The sequence below is a fragment of the Cibotium barometz genome, chromosome 10 (assembly GCF_041138505.1).
Source record: "Cibotium barometz isolate CiBa-2024 chromosome 10, ASM4113850v1, whole genome shotgun sequence".
NCBI classification, from domain to species: Eukaryota; Viridiplantae; Streptophyta; class Polypodiopsida; order Cyatheales; family Cibotiaceae; genus Cibotium; species Cibotium barometz.
Window position 1 is genome coordinate 27,450,660 of NC_141055.1, and position 12,362 is coordinate 27,463,021.

Genomic DNA, 12,362 nt, shown 5'->3' on the forward strand with positions numbered 1-12,362 from the left:
GAAGAGGTCTCCTAATTCAAGAGAAACGTCAAGCCCACCCCCTGGCTACAAGGAATCATGAGCTAGAGCAAAAATTAGGTCAAGAAATAGGGATAGTAGGGTTAAAGTTAACCGAATTCAACAAGTATTTCTATGAGTAAATAGAAGAGGATTGGTGCAAGATTCATGTGAAGTAGTGTGCATGATGAATAGAGGTATTCTACAAGACGATACTAAGATTATGAAATTGCTATCATAGGTTAGATTACGTAATAGATTGATTCCCTTACGTTTCTCCATGACAATTTGTTAAGTACCATATTACATGGGCGTATAGAATAAGGAATTCGAAGGTTCATATCATATGAGAGGTATATGGATGCATGAAATTAGGATAATAAGGCCAATTAACTTTAGAATAATAAAGACCTTTTGGAGGCACAACAAAACGAGCCAAGCACATGAAATAAAAGACTCTTTAAGAACAATGTTTAGATAAAAGAGGATTTTTACCTAGTGTGGGGACACCACTTTGAAAGAGACAAGAGGATTTACTTAGATACTACCCCAGCTCGCGAGATGAGGACATCTCGAATCTTTTAAGTGGGGGAGATTGTAACGTCCCTCCCAAGCCATGTATGTATGTGTCTCTTTTAATATAGATTTCAATAAGAAAAAAGAGTGTAATTAGAAAGAGTGAGACAATAAGGCTAGAAACATTAGAAAAGTGTTAGAATAAAAATATTAGCTCCAAAAATCCTAAAAGAAATAAGAACATAAGAATAGTTCTATTAAGAGATAAGTATCCCCAAAAATAGAATTTCGATTTTAGGTGATAAGAGGTCATGTTTAGAGTACTTTTACACATTAAGAGTCCATGCATACTAAAAATGTGGAAAAACAACGCGTTTCCAAAGATAGTGCGTTTGTGGCTATATACACACGTTTTTGCCTGTTCTGCCCGCGTGCTGGCTTGTAGACCAGATGCCTTCCCGTTCTTTTGACTGGCTACATGACCATATTCTGAGTTTTTATCAGAGAGTTATGGCCGAAACAGTTTGCTGTTTCTGTCAGGGTCTCTACATAGAGAAAACTGTGAGAAGACAGCAAGTAGCCTCAAGGTAATCCTAGAGTTTGAGATGCATATATCCCTTCATTCTTATCTAATATCTCAGAAAAGAATCTTAGATTGCTATAGTCTTTCGGAGGAAGAGACCAAAACTCCATAGCTTTTCTTTTAGAGAAAGAATAGTATGCCGTAGCCCTGTAAGAGAAGGCTATTTTGCCATAGATCTTAGAAAGAGAGAAGAGTCACAGTACGAGTAAGAGGAGATAAAGCTTGGGGATAATTGGATGATTTCAATCGTAAGACAAGGTATTAGAAGAGTCCATTCTCATATGTCAAGTTCTAAAGCTCTTGTTAACAAGCAAAGGCAACGATAAACGACAAATTTCTATAAGGTATATACATATTTTGTTTTTCAATTATATATCATTCTTAGGGGTTGAGGTATGGCCCCCAGCTTCTCTATTAATTGTTAATATTGATCTATTTGATTGATTTACTATTTAAAGTTTGTATTCTTTAACATATGCCTTAATAAAGAATGTCTTATCTGGCAATCTCAAGTTGAAATGCTAAAATCTTTGTGAAAAAGATTGTTTTCTTAAGAAGGTAACATGGATTCTAGTCCTATGGTTTAGTTGAGTAAATGGATTGTTATCTTGGTTAAATTAAGGTACAAGTACAACTTCTCCCTGCCTTGACGCTGCCCCGTTCTTGTGCTTGTGTAGCCGGACGGCGGAGACGTTAGTAAGGCCCGGAGTTGGCCCATGGTATCCCTCATACCATTGGGATAATGAGGTTTGCCGATTGAGGCGAGTGATTATGATGCTGCCTAGTTCTGAGAGCCCAGGCTAGTGCGATGAATTAGCCCACCCTAGTGCGCAGACATCCCTCTGAGGGGCGGGAGGATCGAGCGATGGAGCCTGAGAGGGCGACAGGCCAGCTTGAGTCCTCGCCACCACCGGCCGACGATGAGGTGTATGGTCCCGTAGGGTTTTGCCCAGCATGTAGAGGCTGGAAGGCCAAATTCTAGATCATCGGCGGTATAACAGAATAAGAATAAGAGAGCCGGATTGGCTTGTATGGAAATGGATTCATGTATAAACTTTTTATATAATTGCATCTTGTCTTTGGTATGATTGTATTGTGTAAGAAGGCTGTTTTAACGAACCTTGTGAAGAAGGGCCCTAATTAAGGAATATGTTTATTTATGTCAAACAGCGTGGTAGTATTAATTAGAAAACAAATTGATGCGTGAGTAGGGTGGAAAGTGGGAGGATGGAGATGCTGATTGGAGTCCTCCTCCAAGGAATCCAAGTCGAGTTGCTAAGTCTTAGAAGAAAGTGCAAGAGGAAGATGCTGATTGGAGTCCTCCTCCAAGGAATCCAAGTCAAGTTGCTAAGTCTTAGAAGAAAGTGCAAGAGGAAGATGCTGATTGGAGTCCTCCTCCAAGGAATCCAAGTCGAGTTGCTAAGTCTTAGAAGAAAGGTGCTTCTTCAAAAATCATTAAAGAAACTAAGGAAGTAGGAGAGGTGGATGAGGGAATTGAAAAGGAAGGTGAGAATGAAGAGAGTTTCATGGTGACTCCTACAACTCGCTTGCCGAGTAGAACTCCTACAAGACAGTCTTAATAGAGTGAAGGTGATTGTTAACCACTTTTTATCAAATCTTACATAAGGCATCTTTCACATTACCAAGCATAATGTGTGTGTGTGTGTGTGTGTGTGCATTACAGGTGGTGAAATCCACTCCTTTGCCACCTATTCCCTTGTGCTGCAGACTTGTACCTAACCCCTCTATATGAAGAGTGCAGTTTAGGTACAAGAAGCTGGCAAGGGAATTTTATACGAATGGCTATGTTGCCGATAGATGCAAGTTCATTTTCTCCATCTCCTCATCCCATAATCCTGTTAGAGAAGTGACTAAAGATGATGTTATTGCATGGGGATGAAGTCTAGCGATTGAAAAATGAGGAGTTTGAGAATATGATCAAAGCCACAGATTGAGAACTCACGAGCAACAAGATGTTGTATGTGTGGGATGGCAATCATTGAGTTATGCCATGGATGGTGTAAGATTCCTCTCTCCAGCCTTCTGATCTTATAATTATTCCCCTTTCTGAAATAAAAGAAAGATCCTGTTTTACCTTGTTTTGGCCAAGAGAGAGAAAATGTCTAGAGGGAGGTAATTCAAAATTGAGATATTTTTGGATATAAAAATCCTCCTAGTGTCTAAAATGGTTTCCCCTGAAACAGAAATTCAAAAAGAACTTTCCAATGTGCAATTGAAATTAATTAAAAATAGGTATAAAGGACCTTAGCCTAAGGGTCCAGATTTTCAATGTGCAATTGAAATTAATTGAAAATAGGTATAAAGGACCTTAGCCTAAAGGTCCATATTTTCAGAAATTTTTGGATTATGGTCCAATTAAGGTTCCTATGGACCATTGAGATTAATCCAAATGTAGGGAGGAGATAAATTGAAGAATAAAAGAAAAGCCTCCCAAAAATGAGTAAATGCTCACATAAGATGAAGAGTGGACTAAGGACCAAAGAAAACAATAAAAAAAATTGAATTTTGACACCTCAGTGTGGGGATCTCCCCTCATGAAGTAGGCACCTTTTTCTCATCATTACTCCTAATTTTTAATCAATAAAATGAGATATTTCCATCTCTCCTCTCTCCTATTTCAAAACTAGATACAAAAAGTAAGCTGAACTGACCCAAAAATGGTCAAAAAATGACCAAACTGATCTGAAAATTTCTAGAATCAATTTTCTTGGTTAGGGGCTCACTTTTTTCTATAAATAGAAGCCTCCCCCTTTATAAAAGCTTAAGGGTGTTTATGCACTATTACTCTGCTCCTGTCGCTAAGCCATCTACATTGAATTTTTTAATAATTGAATTGTGTTTGGCGTAATCCTCTCTCCAAAGTGGATTGGTGGCCACTCTTGCTTCAAACAAGAGTAGAACCCTCAATCCCTCAAGCCAAAGGAGAGCTTAGAAGCTCCATGTAAGCTAATTTTCTTACTTGTTTAATGAAGAATCTATTGTTTTCTTAATTTTTATGTTTTGCATATGTTAAATTAAATTCAAATGCTATGCCTTTGATAAAAAGGCCACCCTCTTCTCCTCTTTACATTCCAACCTTTCTCAATCCTAGAAAGATTAACTAATGGATTAATTTAACTCTTCTTATTGTTTACTCTCTTGAATTTAGAAAATTGTGTAGATTAGAGTTCTATAAATCTAATTTGGGTTAACTTAAGTTAAATAAAGAATGATAAAAATGAGAAATGGTCAGCCATACAAAGGAGGTTATGGCAAAAATTTTCAAAATTTTGTGGAAAAAAAAAATTATTTTTATGTTATTCCAAAAGAGTAATTCCCACCATTTTTGCATCTAAAAGAAATATTCTAATTACTTCATGTACATATTCACCTATGAATATGCATGGATATCACTGATATTAATTATTAAAATTGATTTCTATGCATAAAAAGATGCATAAAGAAATTTTTTTATTACAAAAGTGTTCTTCTCATTAAATTTGATTTTTATGCATATAGAAAGATGCATAAAGGAATTTTTTTAATTACAAAAGTGTTATTTTCATTAAATTTGATTTTTATGCATAGAAAGATGCATAAAGGAAATTTTCATATTACAAAAGTGTTGGAATTAGGGTTGCAGGAAAGCACACAAAGCTTGGAGAAGAAGAAGCAAGAATGCACACAACACAAAGTGTATTAGATTGTGTCAATGTACAAAAGATAAGTTAGCCCTAGAGTGATGGGCGTATATACAAGCCGGGGGGAAAAACTTCCTAAAGAGGGAAAAAGTGCCCCGGCGGTCCTAAGTGTGTTCACACACATCACTGCCTATATATATGGTAACAAATCCCCCCTGGGAATGATGGTGTGAATGAGAGCTGGCACTCATGTATAAGGGAGTGCCATGCCCGAAGTAGATCAATCCACAAAGGGAAGCAAGCCCAAAGCTTTGCGGAAAGCTTCGAACTTCTCATCACGAGGAAGCGCCTTTGTGAAAAGATCGATGAGGTTGTCCTGTGTTGGCACATAGGCCAAGCTGATCTCTCCTACTGAGAGTCTCTCCCTGACATAGTGATAATGCACCTCAATGTGCTTTGTGCGAGCATGAAAAACTAGGTTTCTCGCAACTGCCAATGTACTCTGACTGTCAGTGAAGATAGAGGTGGCAGACTCCTGTCCAACACCCAAGTCAGCCATAAGCCGTCTGAGCCACACACACTCAACCATAGCTGTGAAAGCTGCCCTGTACTCAGCTTCACAACTAGAAGTGGCCACAGTAGGTTGCTTCTTGCTCAACCATGATATGCATGAGCTACCGAGCATGAAACAAAAACCACTTGTGGACACTCTTGTGTCATAGCAACCAGCCCAATCTGAGTCTGAAAAAGCATGTAAATCTGGCGGCAACGATTCCCCCTTGGGATAAAACAACCCAAGATGTATGGTGCCACTCAAGTAGCGAAAGATGCGTTTAACTGCCTTCCAATGCTGAGACCCTGGGCTATGCATAAACCTGCTCACTGTGAGACTACAAACTGAATGTCCGGCCTCGTAATGCATACATAAATGAGACAACCAACAGCTGTCTGATAGAGTGTGACATCAAAGTGATCTCCAGCATCATGAAGACTCAACTTCAAACCTGTCTCCATTGGAGTAGCAATAGGCTTGCAGTCTTCAAGGCCAAATCTCCGCCAACAGTGTCTCAATATAATTTGTTTGACACAAAGCAATACCTCCATCACACTGCTTCCTCAAACATTGGTGGAAAGAACTGCAAAGTTTGTATGCATCATAGGCTCACCATAAACATCCTTCTAGGTACATCTCTGGATAGGGGGACCATGGTGGGTGATGAAAGCTTGGTCCATGTGGTATGACCCATTGCTTGGATTTCCTGACAGGTGTGCCAACCCAATATGTTATCATCTACTAACATAATTAATCCATACTAAACCCAAATCTCACCAACAGGGCCTCTTAACAACAATGAGCCTCAAATTCCCATCTTAAGAAGGTGTTTTTTCCCCATGCACCTCGCGTTAGAACCCCATAGATATCTCTAGATAATCACCATGCATAAACACGCATAATCCAGGCGTATACTCATCCACTCGACCACCCCCAAGCCCAAGGGTGCACACATCATAGTAATGAAGAACCATATACCTATCACTGTATTCCCAAATAATGATGCAAATGCCCCAAATTTGACATCTCAAAAGAGGCATTCAAATCAGCCTTAAAATTAGCAATATGACTCTCATTTGGTCCTATAAGCAGCATGTCATCGACATAGAGAGCAATGATTAGATGTACATCATCCACATGTTTAACATACAAAGTGCTTTCTGTTGGACTATTCTGAAAACCATGTGCAGTTAAATATGCATGTATCTTTTCATACCAAGCTCGTGGAGCTTTCTTTAAACCATATAAAGTCTTTTTCAACCTGCACACTTTGTTTTCCTGCCCTCTTTGAACAAAACCACGAGGCTGCGATACATACACCTCCTCATACAAATCTCCATTCAAGAACACAGTCTTTATGTCCAACTGATGTACATTCCAACCATTATGAGCTGTCAATGCACAAATGCTACGAATGGTAGTCATACGACAAGTGGGAGCAAAGGTCTCATCAAAATCAATGCCCTTTTCTTGAGCATAACCCTTTGCAACAAGTCTATCCTTATAGCGATCAACACTGCCATCTGGCTTTCGTTTCAACTTAAAAACCCACTTACATCCAATGGCCTTTTTACCAATAGGCAAATCACACAAAGACCATGTACCATTCTTCATTATAGCATCATATTCACTTTGCATTGCAGCTAACCAATTTTTTGAATTTTGTGCCTCATCAAATGAAAGAGGTTCTTCCTCTTTACACATACTAGACACAGCTAAAGCATAACAATCTGATGTATAAGAGGCATGCTGAAAACTTGAACGAGTACGACTAGTCATAGGTGCATCAATCTTACTATCACGCAAGGTTTGCACCAGCCATCTTGGCATACCTCTAGCCTGCTCATTTTCAGCCCTATCCTCATGAATTACATCCTGTAAATCTGCATCAGAAATAGGCTGATCTATGATGTCGTTTGAAATCTGCATAGGCTGAATATTTACCTCATTAGGACTTACATTTGAATTCCCACCTGTAAAGAGAGGCAATAACGTATCAAATACATCCCGTGAGCTCACACATGTCTCTTTGGTACATGATAATAAGGGCTGCACAGCATCTTCCACGAAAACAACATCTCGACTAATCAAGATACGCTTTGACTGCGGATGATACAATCTATAACCCTTGCTTTCAGCACTGTAACCAACAAAAATGCATTATCATCCAATTTTCTACGTTGTTGCATAGGCACTAAAGCATAGGCCAAGCAACCAAAGACACGCAAGTGACCAATAGAAGGCTTCCTGCCATGCCAAGCTTCGTATGGAGTAATAGACTGCAAGGCCTTAGTGGGACACCTGTTGAGTACATATGTAGCACACATGACAGCCTCAAGCCAAAACGTATGTGGCAAAGCTTGGCTCTTGACCATACATCGTGCCATCTCCATAAGTGACCTGTTCTTCCTCTCAACAACACCATTTTGCTGAGGGGTATACGGCACTGTACATTGGTGTTTTATCCCACGACTAGCCAGAAATGCATCCAACTCTTTAGACATGTACTCCCCCCCTCGATCAGAACGGAGGGTGCCCACAGTACAATTGGATACATTTTCAACCATAAGCATAAACTGTTTGAAGCACAAAAACACTTCGAACTTTGCCTTCAGTGGATATACCCATGCATGCCTTGAGTAATCATCAATGAAATTCATGAAGTACAAGTGTTTACCAAATGACAGAGTTTGCATAGGCCCACATACATCACTATGTACAAGCTGCAATTTGCGAGTGGCCCGCACAAAACCATCCTTTGAAAATGCAAAACGCTGCATTTTGCCCAAAATACAGCCTTCACAAACATGTTTCAATGGTGCCTCAAGAGGGGGCAATGAAGCAACCATATCAAATTTCTGCAAACACAGCAAACTAGCAAAGTTCAGATGACCAAAACGAGCATGCCATAGTTTTGCATCTTAAACTGCCTTTTCATTAGAAACTGCATTTGCTGAATCTTCCACACACTTGTCATAAGAATTGAGCCTATAAAGCCCATGAAACAAGGTGCCAGATGCAATAATCGTATCACCAGAAGTCAAATCATGAACAGTACATCTGTCATCCACAAATTTGACTACAAATCCAAGTCTAGCAAGCGCAGAGACAGACAATAGATTCTTCTTTATCCCTAGCACATACAAAGCATCTGAAAGTGTGAAAGCGCTGCCATTTACAGCAGTAAGCATAATTTTACCAACGCCCTTCACTGGGTAAGAAGCATTATTGGCACATGTGACAGTATTCCCATTAGAGACAGCCTCAAGACAAGTGAACATATCACGATGTGAGGTAATGTGCTTTGTAGCACCACTGTCAAAATACCAAACATGAGAGTCAACAGAAACTGCCAAACATGCATCATGTACAGATGGGTCATACTGGCAATACACGCTAAACACCCATTCTGTATCCTGCACAACATTTGCAGAATCTGCATTTGTAGAAGCATCCGCTATATTGTGGCTGCATTTGACTCTTTCTTCTTTGCCTCTTTAGCCTTTAGCTTAGGGCAATTCTTAATGACATGATCATTTGCCTTACAATAGTTGCACCTGGTCTTTTTCTTGCCTTTATCAAGAGCCTTCTCAGACTTATTGTTGTTACCTGTGGATGTACTAATAGGAGAAGAAACAGTGGAAGGGGCTGCCTTACCACTTCTTCTCTACTGCTGGGCAGCAATAAATGCTTGATCAACTACATGTTGCCTGGCCCTGTTTTGCCTGGACTGCGCTTCTTGCAAGAGCTTGTTGACTAAAGTATCATACTTGACAGCATCAGGTCTGTCCTCATTAAGAAGTCTCCACGTGAAAGCAAAAGTCTGATATGTCTCAGGTAAAGCATCAAGAACAGTCTGCACAAGAGAATGATCAGGAATAATCTCACCTGCAAAAATCAACTGTTCTTTGAGATCTTTAATCTCAGCAAGAAAAACATTCATGTCATCATCTTCTTGCATAATCTTCAATTCTAGCTCTTTACATAGGTAAGCGATCAAACTCTTTCGTTAGTTTCAAAGAAAGAAGGTGTGACCAATTTAGAAAAATACACTCAAAACTCCCGCCAAATCTGAAACTTTGAGACCCTTCGAATTGATCTGTGGATCAAAGTTATAGAATTCGAGGAATTCTGGTATGAAATTCAAAATTCCGATCAAGAAGTTTTGGGGATACTGATTCAAGAAATACTCCTTGTATTCAAAAGAAAATCAAACTGAAAACTTGCATAGAGATGGGATGCGATGTGAATAGATGTGATGTGAATAGATGTGATGTGAATAGATGTGATGAGATGAGATGCAATGTGAATCAAATAGATGTGAATGAATGGATGGATGTGGATGTGAATGTGTATGTGAAGAATGGATGTGAATGTGTATGTGAAGAATGGATGTGGATATGTATGTGAAGAATGGATGTGAATGTGTATGTGAAGAATGGATATGGATGTGTATGTAAAGAAAGAATGTGATGTGCATGAATACATGTGGATGTGAAGTGATAGATATGAATGTATGGATAAATGTGAGTAGTCATACATGTGAACAATTGGATGGATGTGGATGAATGAGATGAGATGTGTATGAATGAGATATGATGTGGATAGAAGTGATGTGATATAATGTGGATAGAATACATGTGATGGGATGGTTATGAGAATGAATGTGGTAGATATGAATGAATGAATGTGATGGATATGAATGAATGTGATGTCATGGATGTAAATGGATATGATGTGAATCGGGATGTAAATGAATGAGATGTCATGTCATGTGAATCGGGATGTGAGTGAATGAGATGTGATGTAAATTGGGATAAATGTGATATGTGATGTGAAAGAATATGATGTGATGAGATGTGGATATGAGTAGATGCGAGTGGATGAGATCTGATGTGGATAAATGAGAAAAGATTTGATGAGATGGAAAATGATGTGATGAGGATGGGAATACATATGAAATAAATGAGGATTGATGTGGAACAATGTGGAAAGATGAGAGTTTGTTATAAAAATTGTATTTATGACCTATTTTTAAATGACTGTTTTATGTCAAAAATGTTGGGGAAGCATTTTGATCATCTTGTGAATGAGGGTGTGGAGACCTATCTGATAAAGTCGCAACAGCTGACGGAGAGTCAACGGAGGACGTCTCGCATAGCAAGGTTGGCCGAGGTCTTGACCAGCCTCGGTTCGATTTAAATGGTGAGCTTCCGGTACAGTGGATGAGGCACTAAGGAAGCGGTCTATGAGTGAAGCGCTAGGTGACCTGCGAAGGATCCTAGAGGGTGTTGACCATACGGTGCTCGGGCTCTGGGTCACCGAAGATATCCATACGTGCGTCGGGGAAGATATTGGAATAAGGAGTAAGAGTTGTTTTCTGAATTCGGGCATGGATCTGGTTGATTGGCCTTACTAGTCCTCAACCGATGAGTCCATGGCTCTTTTATATGGATCTGTTGGTTGATCTTGCTGATCTTCGACGAAGATTCCATTTTGATTTTTATAAGTGAATATATTGCCGGATACTATGAGCTAGGAACTATTAAAAAGGCCCCTGAGTGGTCAGGTGGTGAGCATTCTGGTTGCCAATGATGCCATAAGGATGAAGAAAAAAGGCCCCTGATGAGTGGTCAGGTGGTGAGCATTCTGGTTGCCAATGATGCCATAAGGATGAAGAAAAAATTAGAAATTAGGATTCAACCATCAGTGATACTATAGTTTTATTAAATGATTATTTTAAAGACAGCTGAATCTGTGAAAAAGGAAATTTCATATTGGGTGTGTAAGTGGTGTGACTAGTTTTAAGTTTGCATGAATATCCGGCTAGGGGGCATGGGAACTCTCTTCCCTGATACCTGAGACAAAACCTAGCCAAATTCTTAAATGGATCCCATCACTACAGTGGTTGGGTAGTTGGATAACCCACGGGACTGGATGGGATTAGGCTGGACTAATGGATCCCTAAAATGAGACTCAATTCTGTTATGGTACGATAGATGAAGTAAATCCCATATAAAAATTGTTCTATGGAAAAGAATCAACGGCTGTGCCTTTCAATGAGGAAAAAAGTGTTGGTCTCTATGATCCAAGTGCAAGTCTTTTCCTTGATCTGACTATGATACTTACGGGTTCGGTCGTCAGATCAGTTCAGTTAGTTAAGGCTCTTGACTACGTTAGAGTAAAAATGTCGTGGAGGAATCGCCCGTGCTTTCCGAGCGAGGGAAGTTTTTCCGGGTTCGGTTTTGGAAGAACCGAGGGATTAGTCTCTTGTCCGGATATTCGTGGGCGAGGCCCCGAGTGAAGGACCCTACCCGGTGCAAGAAGTGCTACTTCTGCTGCTAGCACCCCAGGATTCGTTGCGTGAAGTGGACAGGGAAAGGTGGCTGGCGGTGATTGCAAACCCTACACAAGGGGAAGGCTTCTTTAAGTAAGAAATCCTACACTATTTCCTCTAGGCAACAACATTTTATGGTTTTAATGTTGCGGTTTAATTATGGTATTGTGTTGCAGATGATTAGTACAAGTTAATTAGGATGAGAAACCGAATTGTTTGATATTTGCAGAGGCTGAAGGATTCACAAATCCTTAAAAGTATGTAATAATTACTTTTTTTATCTTTTTGATATTTACAAAGTACTCTATTTTGTTTGAATAACAATTTCAATGGCAATGCAGCAACATGCTAACAAAGATTAAGTTATGGATTCAGATAAGCTTGGCAAGAGGTGAAGCGCCAAATGCATCATTGCGACCAATTCATCCACCTAGCTTGGGTGACATGACTCTAATCCAAATGATTTTGCCAAATGCACCATTGCGACCAATTCATCCACCTAGCTTGGGTGACATGACTCTAATCCAAATGAATTTACCGAGCATGATTTCACTCATGGTAATGATAATGTAAAGTATTTGTGTGATGCATGCACTTAAAAAATGTACGCTTTATAGGAGTGTCTTGACGTACCATGAGACAGTAGTCCTTGGTGCTCCCACAGTGAACATCAAAGTGCTAGTTCCTCTACCGTTATAGAAGCCTCGACGTTACCAAGTGTAATAATCAATTGTG